The sequence below is a fragment of the Budorcas taxicolor genome, chromosome 17 (assembly GCF_023091745.1).
Source record: "Budorcas taxicolor isolate Tak-1 chromosome 17, Takin1.1, whole genome shotgun sequence".
NCBI lineage: Eukaryota > Metazoa > Chordata > Mammalia > Artiodactyla > Bovidae > Budorcas > Budorcas taxicolor.
Genome location: NC_068926.1, coordinates 59,927,914 through 59,952,681, shown reverse-complemented (window position 1 = coordinate 59,952,681; position 24,768 = coordinate 59,927,914).

Genomic DNA, 24,768 nt, shown 5'->3' with positions numbered 1-24,768 from the left:
TAGTAGATCATTTTATAATTCAGCATCCCTGCACCAGGCTCTTATTCTGACTTTGCCTTAATAGTTGCCTAGTGGACTTCTGTTCACCCATCAAGGCCTGTCATAAATGTCCCTTCTTTTGCTAAGTTTTCTTTGAACCCTCCAACCTCTGTAATATGACAACTTGATCATTCATTCATCCTTTCAACTATCATCTGTGGAATCTTATGGATTAATCATTGTTCTAGGGGATATAAAAAAGGCGAAAATACATGATTATCTTCAATGTTTGTAGGTTTCTTAGAGCATCAAGAGCAATGCTGTTCCAATTGAACTTTCTTCAGTGATGGAAATATTCTATATCCCTACTTGTCCAATATGGTAGCCAACAGGTATTGGGACTGTTGAGCACTTGAAGAGTGACTTATACAACTAAAGAACTGAATTTTCAATTCTGTTTAATGTTGATTAATTTAATTTCAAATTAAAAACTGACATGATTCAGCTATTGGAAGCTATTCAGCTGAAGAGCATGTTTCAGCTATTCAGCTATTGGTTTTCAAGTATGTTTGAAACAACTTTAGCATGTGAATCTGTACTTTCCAGCTATAATGATTGTGACTCCTAAATATAAAATTTCCAGAATTTTTGATGAAAATTTAGCATCCAAATAAGAAGAGTTGTTAGTATAAAATATACCTCTTTTTGAAATCTTAGGATGAAAAAAGAATGTAGAATATCTCATTGATAGTATTTATCTTGATCACATGATAAAATGACCATATTTTGGATGTATTGGGTTAAATAATATACTTAGTAGATTAATACATGTAGTGATATTAAATTAATTTCACAAGTTATTTTTTAAAATGTGACTGCTTGAGGGAATTCCCTGGTGGTCTAGTGATTTCACTGCCAGGACCTGGGTTCAGTCCCTGGTTGGGAGACTAAGATTTTGCAAGCTACACGGCATAGCCAAAATTTTTTTAAAGTCACTGCTCAAAAATTTAAAATGGCAGATGTGGCATCCCTTAGATTCATATCAGCTAGTGCTGGGCTGGAGTGTAGACCATTTTACAGGTCTGTTCCTTCTGCCGAAGAAGTATCATTTCTGAATTACCCCTGGGCTTAGCATGAACCTAGCACACACCAGCTCCTCATTTAATAATCATTGGAAGAGCAAAGGGCTATCTCTTTATAAGCCCAGTGAAATATTTTTTCTCTTTTTGGGTTTCACCACAGTCGCTGAAATCTTCCAATTCATGTGAGAGGCTTTCCTAGCTATTTCACATTTGGTCAGTGATTCCATGGATTATGACCTGAAATACTTTTCTTATATTGAGACAGTGTTAGGTCTCAGAATTGACATCAATCTAGAGATAAGAAAGTAAAGGATACTCTCATTGGCTTCATTCATTCATTCAACAAATAATCATGGAGCCTCTAGTATCTGCCCAACACTGGCTTCAGAGGCTGGGGTACAGCAGTAAGGGAGCCAGACATGGTCCCCACCCTAGAGGGAGAACAAAGAAATAATAAGAAACATGTGGATCCTTCATTTAAGCAGCTGATCTACTGGATTTCTTTCCCCATGATCTTTCAGTTGTTTCTCTTAGTAAGACTCTTTTTCTTTTTCTTTTTTTTTCTCCCTTCCAGGTGAGGTTAGGGAAATCCAAAGAAGAGATTTTGTGATGAAATCCTCCTTGTCACTCAGGTTTCTGAAGGGACCTGGGAGAGGAAATCTCAAGCCAGACCCCAGGATGAGACCATCCCTCCAATGCTATGACGGCTTCTTCGTCTTCAGTTCTTGACAGATAGTTAAGATTAGTCAGCAGGAGGATTGACTGTGGTTCTTTAAAGTAGCATATAATTATAATGCTTGGTACTTAGGGGTTGTCTTTTCTTTCAAGCTCTTTCAGCACAAGCATGTGATAAGTCCTCATTCCATAATCTTGGCAATTTTCACTACGTTATTATTCTTTTTTTATGAAATTGTAAAATGACCTACTTGAACACCATTTTGAAGAAAGCCTTTTTATTAAAAAGCATTAATCTTCTCAATGTTCTTTTCTGTCCCTCCTGTTATGATCTACTTTTCTGAGCCTACTGTGTGCAACTTGAAAGCCAGGTTATGCATGCCTATATAGTGCCCTGTGTGCCCAGTCACTCAGTTGCGTCCACTCTTCGCAGCCCCATGGACCGTAGCCTGCCAGGCTCCTCTGTCCACGTGATTTCCCAGGCAAAAGCACTGGAGTGGGTTGCCACTTCCTCTTCCAGGGGATCTTCTCCATCCAGGGATCGAACCCAGGTCTCTTGCGTCTCCTATATTGGCAGGTGGATTCTTTACCACTGTGCCACCTGGGAAGCCCCATATGGTACCCTATATATGCTTTTTCTCTTTTGGTTTAAGAGAAAAGATTGTTCCATTCTTCTACCCATTCACTGCTCTAGCCATAACGAGTTGAGTTAGTCAAGGACTTTTTAGGTCATGGGGAGCAAAATTTTACATAACTTATACCCAGAACATGAACGTATTGGAGGACATTGGTGGATATTAAAGAAAACAAGGGCACAGGTACATGGTAGACCTCACAAGGGCCTGGGACCAGGACCCTCGAAACTCCGGGTCCAAGATGACTCTTTTCATCTGTCGTGGTTCACAGGGCTTCTCATCTCAGTTTTCTATTTCTGTATATCTGCTTTCTCTTCTTTTCTCTCTGTTTTTCCCTGTTTACTTTCACGTGGGCCAGACACGGCCACACTTGTTCCTGTGTACTACCGAGATGAAGCCCCAAATCTCAGTGCTTAACTCAATGAATGTTTATTTCTCTCTCTCGTCAGTCTTCTATGTATTTGGGGAGCCCTTCTCCATCTTTTTTGCTCTTGTCAAAGAGTACATGACCCCTAAGGTCATCACAGTGGAGGAAGAAAGGGCTAAAGAGTTGCATGCAGGATGTTTTTATTTTATTTTAATAAAAAAATTATTTAGTTGACGGCACTGGGCCTTAGTTGTGGCATATGGGATCTTTTGTTGTGGCGTGCAAACTCTTAGCTGTGGCATGTAGGATCTAGTTCCCTGACCAGGGATTGAACCCAGGCCCCCTGCACTGGAAGTACAGAATCTTAGCCACTGGTCCACCAGGGAAGTCCTCTGGAGGGTGTTTTTAAAGGTGGGGCTATCTCTGCCCACATTCCCATCAAGCAGAACTCAGTCAAGTGACCCCAGTCTCATGTCAAGGGCAGCTGGAAAATGTGGAGGAACACAGGAAGAGCTGGTGAATACCATTGCCTCTGACATACCGCCCTGGCGAAACGTAAGCCTCCTGAAAAAAAATACCCTCCATGCAACTCTTCAGCCTTTTCTTCCTCCACTGTGATGACTATAGGGGTCACGTGCTCTTTCGCAAGAGCGAAATGTCAGGAAGGGACTTGACTGAGCCTTCTAGCACTTGTCACATGCTAAACACAAATTAATGAAGACATAAATGAATGACAGCTTACTATCTGGAACTTCCATTTCCTTCTTAGTTATGAGCTGTGTTGTAACATTCATTGTTGTAACATTCACTGTGAACTCTGTCTTGTTAATTCCATTTTCAGTGTTATTAGGGTAGGGATGAATCTTGACATTCTTTTGGGTCCACCCTTTAATACCATCCCAAGTTCCTTGCAGATGACCTTCCCTTTGGAGGAATAACGACAACTGCATTTACCATAGTTCCCAGAAGGAAAACTGGTAACAAGACTTGAATGTTCTTCTATTATGGTTTCTATTTTTCATTGCTTTAATGATTTTACAAGCACTCCCTAACATCGTTATCACATGCCAGAATTAGATTCCTTGCCTCCCTCTTATGCTTTCTCTCCCCAATCCACTTCCTTAATCTTCTGAAACTTTTCAGGCCTTGATTCAATGACCCTGAAGATCCTAGAATCCAGATACAAGGATTTCTAGCTATATTAAAAAAAACCTACAAGTTACTTTTTCTAGGTTAGTTTGTGGGGAGTCTGTAAGACTATGGCTGTATATGTCAGAATCTGTTTATTTGGTCATGAACTCTATCCTCCAGATTTTGACCTTGGTCCCAAGATGTGGAGATAAAGTATAAATGTCTCTATAAGGGCTCAATACTCCTACTACAAAGTTCAGACCACAGATCCTAGAGCCTCGTTTTCCAGGCTCTCTTCAGTGAGAGTTCTGTAAGAGGTCAAAAAGTATTTCAGCAGGAAGAATTTCCTGGTGAAAGAAATTTGGGGAAAAAATGCTTAGTATGTCCTCCTTTTGGGAATTTGCAATATAAAGTATAATATTAAAGGCACTGAGAAGGTCTGCACATACACAAATGAAAAAAGCAAGCAAACATATTTAATTTTGTTTTGCTTAGTTTATCCTGACTTATTCAACCATGGATCTCTTTTTCATGCACTATGTGTTAACATCTTGTGGACTTAGAATCCTTTTGAGCATAGTTTTGGAAACTCTGCTTTCACCTATGTGATTTCCAATTCTTATGTCCATTGTGCAAACTTTTCCATATGTCAGAATTAAGGCGCAGGGAAGGGAAGGAGCTTATGCACAGTAACCGAAACTCATGAGTTACATAGCTGGAATTTGAGCTCTTGCCTGATGGATTGGAAGCCCCCCCCCCCTTTTTTCCCCTCTCTCTATCTTATAGTATTCCCAAGGTATGGTGAGTTGCCTGGAATTCATTTTAATTGTTTGATAAAAATAATTTGTAATTAATCGTTGATTGCCTGTCAGTGAATGCTGTTCTGGAGAACTTGAAGACAGTTTATTCTCAGCTCCAACAGTCTGCTTTGCATTATCAATTTGTTAAGAAACTCTCTCTCTCTTTTTTTGTGTGTAGAACTGTGCAAAAAGCAACTTCCATCCAGACTGTCTGAATTATCCAAAAATTCTGAACTGATGGCATCCAAATGAATAAGACTTTACAGAGCTGCACTGGCAGAGTTGATTGGATTTGTCAGCTTTCCTGTGGACGCGAAGTCCTGGGTGGCTTGACTGTAAGTACGTTGGAACATAAATAATCGCCAAGTTTTCAGGTGAATTCCACAGAGTCCATGGGAAAAGAAAAACTCTGGCTATGTGTTTGGGAATCTATAAACTATCGGAGAAAATCCAGCACAAAATCCCAAAGTGGGAACTCAGGGATGAGGGTGTTTGGGGGGGAAAAACACACACACACACACACACACACACACACACACACACACACACAGATTTTTTTTCCCCCAAAGATAAATTACTTTCCAGCAACCAGTGCTAAGTTTTAACAGCCAAGAAGGGTCAGGGTAATGAACTTTCTAAGAGTTCGTGGACACTAGGCATTCAATAAACTCCCCAAACTCCAAAATGCTAGAGGGTCAGAAAGCAAGGAAAACATGTTTTTATAACAAAAAAGATGACGTCTTGGATCGATTTATTTATTTATTTCACACAAAGGTTTTTTTTTTTGTTTGGTTTTTTTTCACAGTGTTCTGTCTCTTGGCTTCTTGATCTCTTCCTCGTCTATGTCAGGGGAGGGTGAGAGTTGGGGCAAAGGCCTTGCAAAGACTAGACTTGGATCCTTCTCGTGTATATTTTCCAGAGACTTTGTGCTGGTGATGAAAGGTCTGACCCAGGAATTTGAAGTTCATCAGAGGGGTGTGGGGCGGGCGGGGGGAAGCCAAGAGGCCTCCCCACCCCAGCTTCCGTCTGCCCCTGTTGGCTGGCCTCCAGCCACTCTCATTCTTGAAGGCTTGGGTCAGAGCTGCGGTTCACTAGCGGCTCTATCTTCCCTTAGAAGGAAATGGCTTTTGCTTCTTTCTGGGATTTGGGGTGTGGGATTCGGGGTGTGTTTGGCTTCCCTGGCGGCTCAGATGGTAAAGAATTTGCCTGCAATGTGGGAAACTTGGGTTTGATCCCTGGGTCGGGAAGATCTGGAGAAGGGAATGGCTACCCACTCCAGTATTCTTGCCTGCAGAATTCCATGGACAGAGCCTACAGTCCACAGGTTGCCAAAATGTCAGGCATGACTGAAAGACTAATCCTTTCACTTTCAAGTGTTTCTAGGTTAGGAACAGACGACACTACCTCTATCCTCTTGGGAGTTCCCACATATTTATTTTCATTGGCGTTTAGTTGCTTTACAATATTGTGTTAGCTTCTATTGTACAGCAAAGTGAATCCGTCACATGTATACACAAATCCCCTCTTTTTTGGATTTCCTTCCTATTTAGGTCACCACAGAGCACTGACTAGACTTCCCTGTGCTATAGGATGGGTTCTCATTAGTTATCTAGTTTATATATAGTAGTGTATACATGTCAATCATAAATTTCCATTTCCTCCCACCTTTTTTTCTCCCCTTGTTCTCTACATCCATGTCTCTCTTTCTGTTTTGCAAATAGATTCATCTGTACCATTTTTTTCTAGATTCCACATGTGTGCATTAATACACATTTTTCTTTCTGATTTAGTCCACTCTGTATGACAGCATCTAGGTCCATTCATGTCTCTGCAAATGGCACCATTTCGTTCCTTTTTATTAAAACAATGTGTGACACCAGCTTGCACTGTAGGTCACATGGACTGAGAGGCATCATTGGAAATCATCTCTTCCAGTCCTCCCATTTTACAGACGGGAAGGCAAAGGTACAGACAGGAGGAAGGGGCTTGCTCAAGGCCACATCATGGGTTAGTTACAAAGCCTGAAGAAAGATCCAATTTTCTTGCTTTTTGACCAGATCTCTTTCCTTAGTACCACGTTGCCTCTCACAGCGCATTCAGTTAGTCTGTGCTGAGCCCCCACAGGGCACCATGGGCTGTGCTGTTGCTGTTGTACAGTTGCTAACTCATGTCTGACTCTTTGCAACCCCAAGGATGGCAGCATGCCAGGCTTCCCTGCCCCTCACTGTCTCCTGGCGTTTGCCCAAGTTCATGTCCATTGAGTCGGTGATGTTGTCCCACTGTCTCATCCTCTGCTGCCCTCTTCTCCTTTTGCCTTTAATCTTTCCCAGCATCAGAGTCTTTTCCAATGAGTCATTTATTCACATCAGGTGGCCAAAGTATTGGAGCTTCAGCATCGTGAACTGTGTTAGGTGCTATTAATATTTGAAACTCAAAGATATCACTCAAGAAACTGAAGATCTAAGCTGGAGGCTGTAGACCCTTAAGTCATGAACTGGGAGATGTAGGGGGAGAGTGTGGAGTTGGAAATCAGATTAGCTTGGGTTCAAATGTTGGTCTTCCATCAATTCTAATTCATCATGTATTTTGGGCAAGTTATGTAGCCTTTCTGAGCCCCTTATACGCAGACTCTAAAAAGAAATGATCCAAGTGAACTTATTTATAAAACGGAAACAGACTCGCAGACCGAGAGAATGAACTTCCGGTTGCCAGGGGAGAAGGATGGGTTGAAGGGATAGTTAGGGAGTTTGGGATGTACACACTGCTGTATTTAAAATGGATAACTAACAAGGCCCTACTGTATAGCAAAGGGGACTCTGCTCGATGTTGTGAAGTTGTTGTTTTAAAGTTTTCTCATCTTTAAAACAAGAATGGTGATAGTATCTACTGCCTATGAGTTGGGGAAAAAAAGCAGTAATACATGGAAAATATCTTGCAAAATGCCTGGCATAAAATACAGAACCCTGCATGGTTGTCATGAATAATAACTACTGTGGTAAGTGCTTCAGATGGTTAAAGGTACAGGATTCTACAAATACATGGGAAGAAGCAGCTAATTATGTCCCCAGGCAGAGATGAGAGAAAGCGGAGCTCTCTTTTGATTGGATTTTTCTGCCTGATTTGTGTGTGGGGATAGTGTATATTTTATGGCTGAAATCTCTCTACAGGCATTTCCAGTCTAAGAAGTGCATTTTCCTATAAGAAGTAACTCTAAAGACAGAGCGGTATGCTGATGTAAATGCAAAACAGGACTCTCTAGTTATTGACCAGCCAGACAGGTGAGTCTTTTAATGGCTATGCCCATGTCCAAGTACAAGGATGACCCATGTCCAGAGGATGACCCAAGACACAGGAGTTCTCAAAATGCCTTATGCATCATCAGAGATCAAATTAGTTGAGTCATTTAGGATTATATACATTTAAAAAAATGTCGGAATTCTTGACAGTGCTACAGAGTTCATTTTCTGATGATGCTCACAACAGTTGGTCTTGACAAGCATTTCCCAAAGCTTGCTTTGTGGAACACTAGATCCATGATATGCCCAGCAACCTTGGGCAAAAATGTGTATTCAGATACTCCCAGGTGTACCTTTGAACTGATCCACTTCTTGACCCAGAAGACTTTTCTGTAATCCCTAGATTATGAGGCCTATAAGTATAGGAATTGTACCTGTTTTTTTTTTTTTTCCTACTGTATCCCCCAAAACAGCACAATTTCTGGAACATGTTGTGCTGTGCTTAATCGTGTCCAACTCTTTGGACCTTCTGGACTGTAGCTCACCAGGCTCCTCTGTCCATGGGGATTTTCAGGCAAGAATACTGGAGTGGGTTGCTGTGCCTTCCTCCAGGGGCTCTTCCCAACCCAGGGATCAAACCCTGGTCTCCTACATTGCAGGTGGATTCCTTCCTGTCTGAGCCACCAGGGAAGCCCAGCAATCCTGGAGTGGGTAGCCTATTCCTTCTCCAGGGGATCTTCCTGACCCAGGAATCAAACCAGGGTCTCCTGCATTGCAGGCAGATTCTTTACCAGCTGAGCCTTCAGGGACCACTTAATACATATTTATTAAAAGCGATTTTGTATTTCTTAGGCAGGAAGAGGGGAGAGGAATGAATTACAAAGGAGCAAGAAGAAATTCTTAGAGGTGATGAATATACTTTTTAGCTTGATTGTGCTGATGATGCCATGGGCATATATATAAACCTGAATTTTAAGTTCATAGTGTTTATGTCAATTGATAGGTAATCCAATTATCAATAACACTATATTTTTCAATTTGAAAAAAAAATTATGTATTTCCTAAACTTGGCCATAGAAACTCCTTATCAGTCCATCAATACCTACCAGCATTGACAAACATGAAGTTTCTTTCAAATCAAAATTGCACAGTTTGTTCCAGGTGGGGCTTCAAAGGTGTCTTAGGGTAGAATTAGGGAGGGGGGAACATGAATGGAGTTCCAGACCCCCAACCCTTGTCTTAACCAGATCACCCTTGCTGTCACAGTAACTACTTTACTTACTAGGATTTCTTTTGAATTGAGAGCTATATGTCTTTACCACATTTGACATATGCTTGTTTGAGAAGAAATTGCATCCCTTGGGGGTGTTGATATCACTGAAGGGAATAATAAGAGTTGGGCTTGACAGATTAACTTGATGTGTTTTAGGGGCGAAATGTGACTTGAAACTCATTTGATTATAGAGTCATTCCTCTATGCTTATCAAATGTCTTTAAATGCCAGGCACTCTTCTAGAGTTTGAAAAGAAGGTAGTATGATAGACAAGATCTCTGAGTTCAGCAGAGAAGGAGAAAGATTGCATGTTGTTGTTCTTCAGTCACTGAGTCATGTCCAACTCTTTGCGACCCCATGGACTGCAGCACACCAGGCTTCCCTGTCCATCGCCATCTCCCAGAACTTGAAATATTGCATGATGTCCCATATATGCAGACTCTAAAAAGAAATGATCCAAGTGAACTTATTTATAAAACAGAAACAGACTTGCAGACGGAGAGAATGAACTTTTGGTTGCCAGGGGAGAAGGATGGGTTGAAGGGATAGTTAGGGAGTTTGGGATGGACATGTACACACTGCTGTATTTACAATGGATAACTAACAAGGCCCTACTGTATAGCAAAGGGGACTCTGCTCGATGTTGTGACAGTCTTAATGGTGTGTGGGGGTAGTTCGTATGGCTGAGTCCCTTTGCTGTCCAACTGAGAATATCACAGCATTGTTAATCAGTTTTACCCCAATATAAAATAAAAAGTTTTTTTTAAAAAGATGTCTGACTTTAAGGAGCTTACAGTTTTGGAGGGAAGGATACTGGTTAACAAACCAGAAACCAATCCCCTAACAAGCACGATTCCATATAGACACACATGTGGTGAAGACACTATGGCAGTGAGTGAGAAGTGGGAATGTTAAGGGGAAGGATGATAAAGAACGGTCTCTACTTAAATTTGAGTTGAGATCCAGGTCTGATGACTAGAAAAAGGGGTCAGTCTGGGTGGAGGGGACAGCATGTGCAAAGACATCAAGGCAGGAACAAGATTGGTGTGCTCCAAGAAAATAAGGCAAGCCAGTGTGGCCAGTGTGGGCAAACTAGGGAGTGAACTGAAACTGAATTGTAGGAGGCTGCATCTAGCTCAGTCATCTTCTAAGTGCTGAGCACTGTATCAGGCAAAGCCCAGGTAGCCATGGATATTTGCTGACTGTACATACGATGACTGAATTTGCATCCCTTGGTTCCTGTCCTCCACAACCTTCAGTTCAGTTCAGTCGCTCAGTCATGTCCAACTCTTTGCGACCCCATGAATGGCAGCATGCCAAGCCTCCCTGTCCATCACCATCTCCTGGAGTTTACTCAAACTCATGTCCATCGAGTCGGTGATGCTATCCAGCCATCTCATCCTCTGTCATCCCCTTCTCCTCCTGCCCCCAATCCCTCCCAGCATCACAGTCTTTTCCAATGAGTCAACTCTTCCCATGAGGTGGCCAAAGTACTGGAGTTTCAGCTTTAGCATCATTCCTTCCAAAGAACACCCAGGACTGATCTCCTTCAGAATGGACTGGTTGGATCTCCTTGCAGTCCAAGGGACTCTCAGGAGTCTTCTCCAACACCACAGTTCAAAAGCATCAATTCTTCGGCGCTCAGCTTTCTTCACAGTCCAGCTCTCACATCCATACATGACCACTGGAAAAACCATAGCCTTGACTAGACAGACCTTTGTTGGCAAAGTAATGTCTCTGCTTTTGAATATGCTATCTAGGTTAGTCATAACTTTTCTTCCAAGGAGTAAGCATCTTTTAATTTCATGGCTGCAGTCACCACCTGCAGTGATTTTGGAGCCCCCCAAAATAAAGCCTGACACTGTCCAGAACCTTAGGTGCCACTATTTATGCATATTTTATAAAGTAAAGCTAATTAACCCCATAATACTGTTTTTTTCTATTTTCCTAAGTATGATTGTATTCATGGGGTCAGTGTAAAAGACAATTTGATACTGACTATTCCCCTAAAACCTAAGATTTTGTTGAAAAGTGTTGCCTGATTAACTGTCTGGAGATGCAGAGGAATTGCCATCTACTATTGAAGGATTCCCTTTAAAGGCTGAAAGATCCAAGAAGGACCAATGATGTGGCTGAGGCCACACAGGGCACTTGTTGTATACCAGGGCTGGAAACCCACTTTCTCACCCTGAGATCGAGCTCGTGGCTAGAAGGATTAGCTGATCCATTTAACTCCATTCACTTTGACATGCTCACGCTTGACACTTCCCCAGTACAATGTGCTCAGTTCCCCAAATGTGGGATTTTTGAGTGAAACCCTGATATTTAGCTCTAGGGCTAAAAGCAATGCTTAAATCCTCCAATTAGAAGCAGAGATGGAGATGAAATGGTCCCAAGGAATCTAGAGACACAACAGTTTCAAAAGGCAGCAACAGGCTGGGGCAGAGAGAGGGAAGTTTTAGATCTTGCACCAGGAATGCAAAGCTAAATAAGAACCAGTCGAAAGCTCTGTGGGTTATAAAGTGGAATTCCCTCTTGTATAGTACACAAGAGTTATTAAGTGTGTATATAAGACTCCTGTTTTACTTCATGTACATGATTATTTTATACAGGCGGGTTTGGAAAGAATTATAGGCTGAGAGCTGGCCAAGAGGCAAGATGAGCAGTGGGGAATGGGGGTGGCTATTGCAATGTCATTCTTGGGAGCTTGGGCTATTTGGAGAATGCCACCGTGGGCTCCATCATGGGCTGAGGGGTTGGGGAGAAGCAAAGTGGAATTGGATTTTGTGTGGATTCATCTTCAAATTGGCATCCCGGGACTGCCCTTTATAGGATGGGGCCAGGTTTGAGAATGAGAGGAGCGGAAGCTGGGATGAAGCCCAGCCAACTGGGTTTGGTCCACTGATGTCCCGCGATCAGGAAGATAAAGAATGTCAATCTGACTTGCCAGACTTTAAGACATGAGCGACCTTGGGCTGTTCTTAACACACCCAAGTGATTTCAAAAGTGAAAAATACATTCTTTTTCTGAAAGAAGTCCAGGAGGCAGTGAGTTGGGGCTAGAGGGCTGCTTCGAGCAGAGATTCAATTACCTGCAAGACCCGCCTAGTGCGTCTTTCCCGAAAGCGCGGATAGGCAGTGAAATTGGCCTCCTTACGTCGTCCTGGGTTGTTGCCTGCTTGTTGTTTTTGTTCAGTCGCTAAGCTTGTCCAGCTCTTTGTGACCCTGTGGACTATAGCTCGCCGGGCTCCTTGTCCTCCACTATCTCCCAGAGTTTGCTCAAATTCATGTTCATTGAGTCAGTGATGCTATCTAACCATTTCATCCTTTGCTGCCCCCTTCTCATTTTACCTTTCTCGGTTACCTTCCTTTTTAAGGGAGGCAGGGCTTTGTATCAGAACTATTTGAATTCTTGATTTTGCTTCTAACTCTGTGATCTTGGAAAGTTAATTAACCTCTCTGAGCCTCAGTTTCACTGATTATAGAATGCTTATATGAAAATAGCTTATATGAAAACATAATAAGGCAAAGGATATGCAAAGCTGGTCTCATCGAGTGACAGTCATATCAATGATAATTGTTAATAAAATTTTTAACGAAGGACAATTAATTGGACTGGAGTGGGGAGCAGTCCAGCAGTGGCTGGACTGGCATTGTGTATGGTGTTTCTTGTTTGATGAGTGGAGGCCCCTTGCCAGCTGTTCTTTGTGCCCTAGGCTCTCTCTGGTGCAGCATACAAAACTCTGTTGAACTGGAAGTGGTTTTATAACTTGAAAGAGTGGTCTTTATGATGGCCTGCTTCTCAATCCTGGATAATTGAGATTCTGCAGACTCTAGACTGGCTGAATGCCAACCATGTAGATCCCAAAGCTCTCCTCTTGAGTATCCCCAAGATACACTTGAAGCCCAAATTCCCTGAAGCTACAATGTACCTCCCATCCTCCTCCCTCCTTTTCCTTCTCTCACTGAGCAACACGTTTCCCGCCCCCTCCCCCCAATAAATCATTGTAACACGTCAAACAGAACACAGCAAAGCTTCAGGATTTGAAAACAGTAGCCCCAGGAGGAGAAGGGGGCAACAGAGGATGGGATGGTTGGATGGCATCACCAACTCTATGGACGTGAGTTTGAGCAAGCTCCAGGAGACAATGAAGGACAGGGAAGCCTGGTGTGTAATAGTCCATCGGGTCACAAAGAGTCAGACTTGACTTAGCAACTGAAACCGAGGCCTTATCCGTTAGCAAGGCTTTCCCCATTGCTTCTGCCAGGGCCTCTTGAACAATCCTGAAGTTCTATGAAACCCACTCTAAACCGTCAATTTAGTTTACCCGTTTCTCATACAGAGGGTAAGGTGGAACTCTGAAAGGAATTTGTCCAGGTCTAGATAAGACATGCAGATCACGACCCACTGTTCAGTTCAGTGATAGACGCTATGAGTTTCCACGAGGACCAGCAGATTCTTTCAACCATGTCACCCAGATTCAAGACACAGAGGTTCCAGTTCCGTTACTGTGCATTACAGCTTCAGATATCTAAAGGGAACACACTGATTAGTTAAGACTTGTTTTTAGGCAAAAATACATGTGACCCATATTTGGAATCAGAACATTAGTTGCAATCTGTGCTTGGAGGCAGACGTGTTTGTTTATTCTACGAGTTCTTAAAGTGGCAACTCCCCTGCAGCGAATTACTTAATGACTCAAACACAAACCCCAAATTCCAAACTGGCTCAGGAGAGGTGACGATTATGGAAAATTCTACTTCATCTAGCCCAAAGAACTGACCACCCGTGAGCTGGGAAACAGACCTCAAAGCAGGAAAGAAACAGAAGTGTCCAAAGAAGAAATGGAAAACACAACCCAGAAAAAGCTGACCCTCAAGAAAGAAGTCAGGTGAGCGGAGTCGGGGGTGGATTTCCTGATGGTTTCTCAAGGCTGCCGGGGTCCTGCTTTCTGGGTGAGAATGGGATTGAAGACAAGCATTGTCTGTTTTACAAAGTCCCAGAGAATTTGGATCCCAGATGTGGTAGATGATTGTCTTAGATCTGGGGTTGCAAAGTCCACATCTACCCAGACCGGGCAGGAAATGTAAATGGCCAAGCGAGCTGAGTGTAAGATGATACAAGACAGCTGACACTCAGTACTGGGGGGCTGTGAGGAGATGGGGGACAGACCTCAATTAAAGAGAGCAGCTGCTGACCCCTAGCCACTGGTTGCCTGTGGAAATGTGGGTCCAGTGTTGACAGTTGTTCTGAGGCATCAAAAGAGTCTCCAATCCTTGATTTTCGTGAGCAATTTGCTTTCAAAAAGATTGACATTGAATGCACAGTTTTAAAGTCGTCCGTGGGCTTTCCCCTCTTTCTCATTAATAGGCCCACTACTGCTGGCCATGAACTCCCAGTTGTGGCCCTCCTTTTAAGACCCTTGGAGTACTAGAGGGTGCTTAATTCTACCCCTTCATTCTACTTATGCGAAAGAAGGACCCCGGGCTCATCTCAAGTCACACACAACGGTGTCTGTGGCAGAGCTAGGAGAGGACCAGTTCTGAGTCCTACCTCTCTTTCTTTCTTGAGACAGACTCCAGACCCGTGTCAGTTTTCCAGAACTGAAGAGCTATACGTGCTGAGCAAGGACATACTAAGTTTCCTGCTTCCCATGGAGAAAAGCAAGTGCTACCCTAGCCCTTAATTAAGTATGTTATCATTGGTGACAATGATGGTAAATATCAGAAGGAATGCTTTGAGCAGCAAGTAACAGAAAATTCTGAGTCAGATCGACTTAAACAATTCATCAAATTCTTACCTTTGAGGAAGTCAGAGGAAGGGTAGGCCCCAGGTCCAGTGAGACCCATGATATAACCAGGAATATAAGTGCTTTCTGTCTTTCTGCTCTGCATGATTTCTTCTCCTCCTTGTTCTTCTCCCTCATTCTGAACCTCCTCCTCTTGGTTACAACAAGGCTGCCAATAGCAGGTGAGTCTATGTGGGTCATTGTCCCATCTGTGGAAAGAGAGAATGGAAGAGCCTTGAAACTTTCCCCCAGGTATGGACTATAGGTTATTCCCTTTCATCTACTGGAGCTGGATGTCCAGTCCTGAACCAATACCAGTTACTCAAGGGAAATTGTGTGCTGATTGGCTGAGCTGTGCAGTCTATTCCAGGATTGGAGATGGAACCTTGTGGGGGAAGGGTTTACGTGTGTGTGGTCACTTTCCTGTCCATCCAGATACCTTGACTCTTCTTGGGAGCCAGTGAACCAACTTATGAATCTTCACAATATCCTCAAGGTGGGCTGGACTTAGGCTTTTCCACAAAATTCCCGTTTTCTTAGCAAATCTAGTTGTTGTTGTTGTTGTTGTTTAATATTTCTTTGGCTACACCAGGTCTTTAATTGTGCCACTTGGAATCTTCCATCTTAGTTGTGGCATATGGGACCTAGTTCCCTGACCGGGGGTTGAACCCAGCCCCTGCATTGGGATTTCAGTCTTCGCTGCTAGACTACCAAGGAAGTCCCTCAAATCTAGTTTAAAGTGGAACTTCTCAACCTTCAGTTGCACTCAGAACCCTCAATGGATCTGATAAAAATGGACATTCCCAGTCTATACCTGGAAGAGTCTGATTCAAGGAATTTGCATATATCACAAACTGTCCAGGTGATTCTGATTTGGGTGGTCAAGTATTATACTTTAGGGAAAGCTCTCTGTGTGTGTGTGTTAGTCAGTCATGTCCGACTCTTTGTGGCCCCATGGACTGTAGCCCACCAGGTTCCTCTGTCCATGGGATTCTCCAGGCAAGAATACTGGAGTGTGTTGCCATTTCCTACTCCAGGGGATCTTCCCGACCCAGGGATTGATCCTGGGTCTCTCTGCCTTGTAGACAAACTCTTAACCATCTGAACCACCAGGGAAGCCCCTTAGGGGAAGCTACTCGAGACTATAAAACCTGGTTGTCCCATAACTCAAGAAAATTCAAGAGGCCACCAGCCATCAGGGAAGTGCTGAGAGTTTTAATCTTTTGTGCCATTTATTGTGATGGCACAATAAAACTCTCTTTTTCTTAATTACCCTTGAATTCTTAAAAGAGAAAGTTTCATCTGAGTTTCCTGTTATTGTTTTCTTCTGGAGTGCATTGAAGGAATCTTTGGATAAGAATGAGGAAGCACTGAAGGAGACAGAAATGTCATTTATTCCCTCGGCTTCTATCCACATCCCAAATTATCCTTGGCACATGGGTCACAGGATATTGGATGGAGGGTTGTTCTGATTTAATCAACCTGTTTGTGGAATTTTAGCTACTGTATGATTTAGGTTTTATTTAAATAACGTTGAATCCCAAGTGAGAAACTATTTCCTTTTAATGCTCATTTAATCATTCTGCTAACTCAAGAGAGTTTAGTTCTAGCATTTAACTCCTGCCTATTATGTGTTATATCCCTTTTGGCCAAAGAGAGAGGCGAGCTTGGGTTCAGAGGCTTGAAATATAATATCACCATAATTATATTAACTTTAATATAATTAAAAGCATCTAGCTATCATTTAATTATATTGTTTTGCTTTCATCATCTGTTGGACAGGATACATGCTAGATTATGCTGACCTAAAAAAAAAAATCCCAGTGGCCTAAGACAACAGCCTTATTTGCTACACTACCTGTCTTTCACAGATCTCAGGGGTTGTTCTGCTCATTGAAATTACCCAGAGCCAGGCTGATGGAGTCACCACCATCTCCAACACGGTCAGTTTTCAATGGCAGAGAGCAAAAGAATGTTTGAATGTTCTTGCATTGGCTGTTAAATATAGTGGCCAGAAGACACATGGAACTTCTGTTCACAGCCCATTGGCCAGAACTAGTCACTGGGCTCCAATGTAATCACAGGGGCCCAGGAAGTGAGAAGCTTCCTGTGACTGGGAGCAAGGAGATGGAGATACTTGGTAAGGAGCACAGATGTTCAGTACACACTTGGTGACTTCTTCTGTCTCCCAGCCAGTGCTCTCCCATCCTTGTCTTCTTAAAGCTTCTGAGGGGAGGCACCTTCCCTTGGGATGTGTGAACATACAGAGAACAGTTCATTGCAGACCCATTTACCTTCCCCAGTCACTTTGGCTTGGATTGACTCACCGTGAACACTCAGCCAGGTGTGTAGGTTTCAGGAAAAGTGCGTTGAGTCCTAGTCTTGGCTTCTTTCTGTTGGCCACCCAGCTGACACTTTGATCAGGCTGGTGGGTGGTATCATTTGGCTGGCAGCCTGGCCAGAATGCCACTCCCTGGGCAAACCTGACTTTCTGGAAAGAGCCTGCACTTGACCATGAGGCAAGAGCAAAGCCCACAGTGGTGAGGCGCACTGGAAGTTTCCTACCCTCCAAGAATCACAAACCAAAGGAACCTGATGCTGATTAGTTGACGAAAGCACCAATAAGGGCAGCAACATCTGCCACCCATGACTTGACCTCCTACTAGGCTCTGGGCACCGCCATTAGCCTTCTGTCCAGATGATCTCATTTAACATCCACGATAGCCTTGAAAGGGGAGGATGGTTTCAAGAAGGTTCCTCTACTTTATCTGATTCGACACAGTTCATTGGAGGGAATAGCCATGGCCAAATGTAAAACTCATGGTTCTTATTACTAAGAAACATGTGTAATTGATGCTCTGGACTTCTATGTTATTTCTGATTCTCTAACCCATCTCCTCATTCAAGCAAAAGCTTAAGGATTTAATATTTGACTGCTTTTGCCATATCACCCAAAAGAAAATGTCTCCCATGTTGGTACTAAACCCCCCAATTTGAGATGATGGAACTGAGGCTCAAAGAAGTCAAGATACACAGAATTCCAAAGTGGAAGAGCTGAGATCTTCTTCCTTCAATCTTTTATTTTTTTTAACAGTCCCTTTTCTTAAAACGAATTCTGGCTGCACCGAGCCTTTCTTGCGGAGCTCAGGCTTTCTCAAGCCGTGGCACAAGAACTGAGTTGCCCTGCCACCTATGGGATCTTAGTTCCCCAATCAGGGACTGAACCCATAGCCCCTACATTGGAAGGTGGATTCTTTACCATTGGACCACCAGGGAAGTCCCTCAACTTTTTATTTCAAGTTCAGACTTGCACAGAAGTTTCAAAAAAAATCCATGTATACACTTTACCCACTGCCCCCTATATTAAAACTTCATCACATTTCTTTATTCTCTGCCCCCCTTTTTAAACCATCTGAGATTCAGTTGCAGACCTGATGCCGTTTTGCTTCTAAATACTTCAATGTTTATTTCCTAAAAATAAGGATGGTTTCTTACATAGTCATAGTACAGCTATTAAAATCAGGGAATTGATGTTGATACAGACACATTACTATCTAGTTTATCAACTTTGTTTATATTTTACAAGTTGACAGATGGTCTCAATAATGTCCTTTATAGCAAAATGATAAGAAAGAAGAAAGAGGCGAGGGAGGGAAGGAGGAAAGAACAGAGGGGGAGAGAGAGGCAAAAACAAAGTAAAATAAGAAAGAGAAGAAAAAGCATTTGAATTTTTAAAAACTTGTAATGTTTGTCTTTATTTTGTTCTTTATATTTTGAAAGTGAAAACAAATAATATTGATAGAGAAAGAGAGAGGGAGAGACAGAAAAAGAGAGAGGCCAAAACAAAGTGAAATAAGAAGAAAGAGAAGGAAAGGGGAAAACATTGATTTTTAAAAGACTTGCAGTGTTTGTCTTCATTTTGTATTTTATATTTTGAAAATGGAAAGAAACAGTATTGAGAGAGAGAGGGAGAGAGAAAGAGAGGGGCAAAAAGAAAGTAAAATAAGAAAAAAAGAGAAGAAAAAGGGGGAAATAATGGAATCCTTGAGTGTGTTCAGTTGCCTTTTGAGTCTGTTAATCTGGGAGCATCCTTGGGTTTTTTTGTACTTCACGCTGTTGACAGTTTTAGAGTTCAGGCCAGTTATTTTGTAGAACGTTCAACCATTTGGATGTGCCACGTTAGATTTATGAGAGGTACTTTGGACAGGAACTGCATAGAAGTGATGTGTATCTCTCAATGCGTGATAGTAGGAGGCATGTGACATCAAGATTTGTTCTGAGATTGCTGAGGTGAGCTGGGATCATTCAGTGATGATGAGGTCTATTTTTCCCTTTCTCGTTAGTACCTTGAGGGGGGAATACTGAAAAGATAATGAAGATCAGAGCCAGGACTTGTAATCCAGCAGTCTGACTCTGGAACCCACAGTTACCTGTTATGCTCGCCATTTCCCTACATTCCCTACATCAAGATTTACCAGGCACTGTGCTAAGTAAATAAATGTGCTATTTCTTTGAACTCTCACAATAATGTCCAGAGCCTGTCTATCACCCTCAACCCTTCATCCACATTATACAACACATTCAGGACCCAGATGAAATGATCATTTCTCTCACTAGAAGAATTCTGAGGATGTTCATTGCAGCATTATTTACAATAGTCTAGGCATGGAAACGACCCGAATGTCCATCAGCAGATGAACGAACAGAAAGTGCTAGTCGCTTACTATCGAGTCTATTGACTTTGTTTATATCTTACCAGTTGGCAGGTGGTGTCAATAATGTCCTTTATAGCAAAATAATAAGAAAGAAGAAAGAGTCAAGGGAAGGAAAGAGGGAAGGGGACGGGAGAAAGAGACTGAGTCGTGTCCAACTCTTTGAGATCCCATTGACTATATCCTGCCAAGCTCTTCTGTCCGTGGAATTCTCCAGGCAAGAATACTGGAGTGGGTTGCCATTTCCTTCTCCAGGGGATCTTCCCACCCAGGGATTGAGCCTGGGTCTCCCACACTGCAGGAGGATTCTTTACTGCGTGAGGCACCAGAGAAGACTCTAATGGATAAAGACGGGGTAGAGATATATATATATACAACGGAAGACCACTCAGCCATAAAAAAGAACACATTTTTGGCATTTTCAGTGACTTGGAGGGCATTATGCTGAGTGAAATAAGTTAGATAGAGAAAGACAAATACTGTATGAGATCACTTATATGTGGAATCTAACAAATGCAACAAACCAAAAAGAAGCAGACTCACAGATAAAGAGAGCAAACCAGTGGTTACCAGTGGGGAGAGGGGGAGAGGGGCAATAGCAGGGTGAGGGAGTGGGAGGGATGAACTACTGGGTTTTAGACCAGCTCAAGGGTGTATTGTACAACATGAGGAATACAGCCAATATTTTGTAATAACTGTGAATGGAAAGTAACTTTAAAAATAGTATAACAATGAAAAAAAGAGAATTCTGAGAAAGTTGAATGTCAGCTTCATGATCATAAGACCCAAACTGAAAAAAAAAAAGTAATAAGAATCCCTCAGGACTTCCTAGGCGGTCCAGTGGTTAAGACTGCTTCCAGTGCAGGGAGCGTGGTTTCAAGCCCTGGTTGGGGAACTAATATCCCACATGCCATGTGGCCGAAAAGAAAAAAAAAAAAAGACCCAAACTGGAAGCTGAAAGGGCTCTCATAGATTCCCTAGAAGTATTATCCAAACAAAACCTCTGCCAGAGAAATGAACTAATAGGGGAAAATCCATGTGCGTGTGACTCAGAAAGGGCCTGGGTTGACTGTAGGAATGGCTTTTTATGAGATTTAATATTCCCCTCACTGGAGACACATTACTATCAAATAATAAACAGCAGAGTCTATGGTGTTGATCTTTAAAGTAAATCCTATTGCTATTAGCTTATCTACCCAACTATTAAAACTAATAAAATAATAAACTTTATGACACAGACACTTAGCTCAATTCAATCCCCCCCTTCTAACTGCACTTTTCTCCTTCTATGACTGTTGGTTTTTCCAGCAATTTCCTGCTTATCACCAAACTATCTGGAACATGATTCTATGTTTGGCTGATCATTTTCATTTGCCCTGGGATGCTTTTATACTCCTTTATCTCTCTCCCTGTTTCTCTCCCTCCCTCTAAGTCTCCCTCTTTTTCTTTAAACTGAACTTTATCATGTCTCTTTACTTCAATCTGTGTTGAACTTTCTCAGCCTTTTGCTTCAGCAGGGAAGAATGCCTCTTATTATCAGTTTCAAGATCACCTGTCTCTTGGGGTCCAGAGTGAACATGCAAAAAAAAAAGGGGGTGGAGAATGCACCACATATTACTTGGGGGTGGGAGAGGGGAGACCTAATACTCATTCAGAGTTCCTCTGCTCTGTAATCTCTGCAAGGGTTGGCAATCTCAGGTGAAAAGTTGGGGGTAGGGGCTTCCCTGGTGGCTCAGTGGTAAACAGTCCATTTGCCAGTGCAGGAGACATGGGTTTGATCCCTGGTCCAGGAAGATCCCACATGGTGCAGAGCAACTAAGCCCACGTGCCACAACTACTGAGCCTGTGTTATAGAGCCTGGGAGCTGCAACTACGGAGCTCTCTGGCCCTAGAGCCCGTGGCCTGCAGCGAGAAGCCTCTGAAAGGAGAAGCCCTCATACTGCAACGAAGAGCAGTCTTGGTTCACTGCAACTAGAGAAAAGCCCGAGCAGCGACAAAACCCAGCACAGCCAGAAATCAAAATGGGTGCATACTAAGTCGTGCCCAACTCATTTGCAACCCCATGGACTGTAGCCCACCAGGCTCCTCTGTCCGTGGAATTTTCCAGGCAAGAATACTGGAGTGGGTTGCTGTTTCCTACTCCAGGACATCTTCCTTACCCCAGGGGTTGAATCTGTGTCTCTTGCACTGGAGGGAAAACAAAAAGTTTGGGGCAGATCAGAAACTACAACAACATACAGAAGAGTAGTTTCTTCCATGTGGGTAAACATGCAGGATGAAGGCATAAGGCAACATATGCATAGTCAAGGGGCATCCTGAGTATCTGTTCCCTAGGAGGTTGTCTTCTTAATATTGTTCACTTATTTATTATTTACTGGGCTGCATCAGGTTTTAGTTGTGACATGTGGAATCTTCACTGAGGTGCACGGACTCTGGTTGAGGCGTGTGGGCTCAGTAGTTGCCCTACACAGCGGAACTGCAGTACAACCGATTGCCCTGTGGCATTGTAGTTGTGGGATTTTAGTTCCTCACCAGGGATCCAATCTGTGCCCCCTGCAGTGGACGCTTGGGTTCTTAAATCACTGCCCAGCCAGGGAAGTCTCAGGATGCTGTTTTATTAGAGACCGGTGTCTCCTCTCTCTATAAGCCCATTAGATCCAGTTTCATTTCCACCATCAAAGATTTCCGTACTGAGAACCAGAAGAAGGAGCTGTTTAAGGGGCCTGTTGTAGGAAACAATAAATGTATTTAAGGCTTAGAATGACACTCAGCTCTGAGCGATGCTTCATTAAGCACTGGAAGAGCGTTGGAACTGGGACTGACCGAAGGAGGGCCACATTCACCCTGACATCTCATAGTCACCTTGGGACATGTGCGCACAGCCCTCACCATTTTAGCACTCTCTGTCTTCCACTTCTTAGCCCCACAGCATAGAGATGGATTTTCTTACAATTACTATGGGGATGGGACCACCTTACAGTGTTTAATTCTCCAACACTCAGAACTCAGGCAGGCACAGACTTTGCAGCTTCATTTGATTGAGCTTCTTCTGGCTTTAGTCTAATGAGCATCTCTAAGAAGAAGGTAGACCTTTTACCAGGAGACTGTTCTCCAGTCTCTGGGATCTTATATTCTATCTCCAGCCATCAGTGTGAGTGGTGTTCTGCCCACAGTCAGGAAAAGCATAGTATCGGGTAACAATCAATGGTGTGCATGGTAATTTGACTCACTGCCAAAACCCCACAGGTCTTACACCTTCCCCCTTCTTTTTAACTTAGTGGATTTGTGTATGTCTGTGTCTGAATGAGGTGAGAAATATGTTATTCAGGCGAGAAGAAAGACATGCTTAGGAAGATTTTTAATTTAGCCTGAGTCCTGTCGTACTTTCAAAATGACTTTTCTCCACACCCTGCCCCCCAAAACCCAAGTATAAAAGAAACGTATATTCATTCCAGAAAATATGGAAAAAACAACGTATCAGTCAGAGGACACGACTGTTAAGAAATATAAGCCCACTTCGACTGGCTGAAGCAGAACTTAATTTATTTGACGTGTAGCCTGGATCTCTCAGAATTGGCAGGAGGTTTTGCCAACTAGGTTTAAAAGGTGGGAATGAATTGTGGACTCAAACAGAGGCAGGGACGGGGGTGGGGAGTGGGGACCGCAGCTACAATATCACGGTAGGAAGATTCAGGTCAGCGCACTTCTGCTATAGTCAGGGGCCTGCAGGTCCTCTGTCAAGTGCAACATTCGCTGAGTGTTATTAGCTGAACTCTATCCTCCAAAATTCATATGTTGAACCTCTAATCCCCAATACTTCAGAATATAATTGTGTTTAGAAATGGGGCTTTTAAAGAAGTAATTAAGTCAAGATGAGGTCAGTAGGGTGGGCTCTAACTCAATCTAATTGCATTTTATGAGAAGAGGAAATTTGGACATGCAGAGAGATACCAGAGATGTACACACACAGAGAGAAAAAGCCACAGGAAGACACAGTGAGAAAGTAGCCACTGGCAAGCCAAGAAGAGAGAAGCCAACTTTGTGGGCATCTTGGTCTTGGACTTTCAGCCTCCAGAGATGTGAGAATTAAATGTCTGTTGTTTAAGCAACACAGTTCGTGGAATTCTGTGATGGCATTGCTTGGAAATGAATGCACTAAGGATGCAAAGGATTGAGAGAGGACATCTAACTGGTTGAACTGAGGTCACATGACTGTTACCTGGGTGTAACTCTTGACTTCTGCAGTGAAGGGTAGACACCTAGAACTCCCAGACCTTATGTGCACGATGAAGCATCGATTGATTATTTTTTGGCTGTCGTGAGTCTTTGTTGCTGCACGTGGGCTTTCTCTAGTTGCAACAAGCTGGGGCTACTCTTCATTGTCATGTGCAGGCTTCTCATTGCAGTGGATTCTCTTGTTGCAAAGTGCAGTCTCTAGGCACACGGGCTTCAGTACTTGCAGTGCATGGGCTCAGTAGTTGCAGCTCATGGGCTTAGTTGCTCCACGGCACATGGGATCTTTCTGGCCCAGGAATGAAAGCAGTGTCCTTTGCCTCGCAAGGCAGATTCTTAACCACTGGACCACCAGGGAAGCCCCAAAGCATTGATAATCTCTTACAATAAAATTTGGATGTGTAGCAGACACTACTGATGTCTGTGACAGCCAGGCTTGTCCAGTGATCCATGCTCTTCCCCTCCTGGTGTTTACACCCTTGTGTCATCCCCTCTTATATTAAATCAGACCTGGTATGCATGATCAATAGATGATACCAGAGGAAACTGCTTGGCTTCTTAGTTAGTTCATAAAAGGCATTATGTGTCTTCCTTGGTCTCCTGGGTTGCTTTTTCCAGGGGAAGTATTTAGCTGTCATGTCATGAGGACACTCAAGCAGCATGTGGAGAGGACCCTGTGGGGGAGAAACTGAGGCTTCATGTCAACAATCAGCATCATTTTGCCAGCCTTGCCAAGGATCCACTTTGGAAGCAGAACCTCCAGCTTCAGTCTAGCCATTAGATGAGAACACAACCCCAGCTGATCAAAACTGCAAACTTATGAGAGCCTCTGAGCCAGAACCACCCAGGCCAGCTGC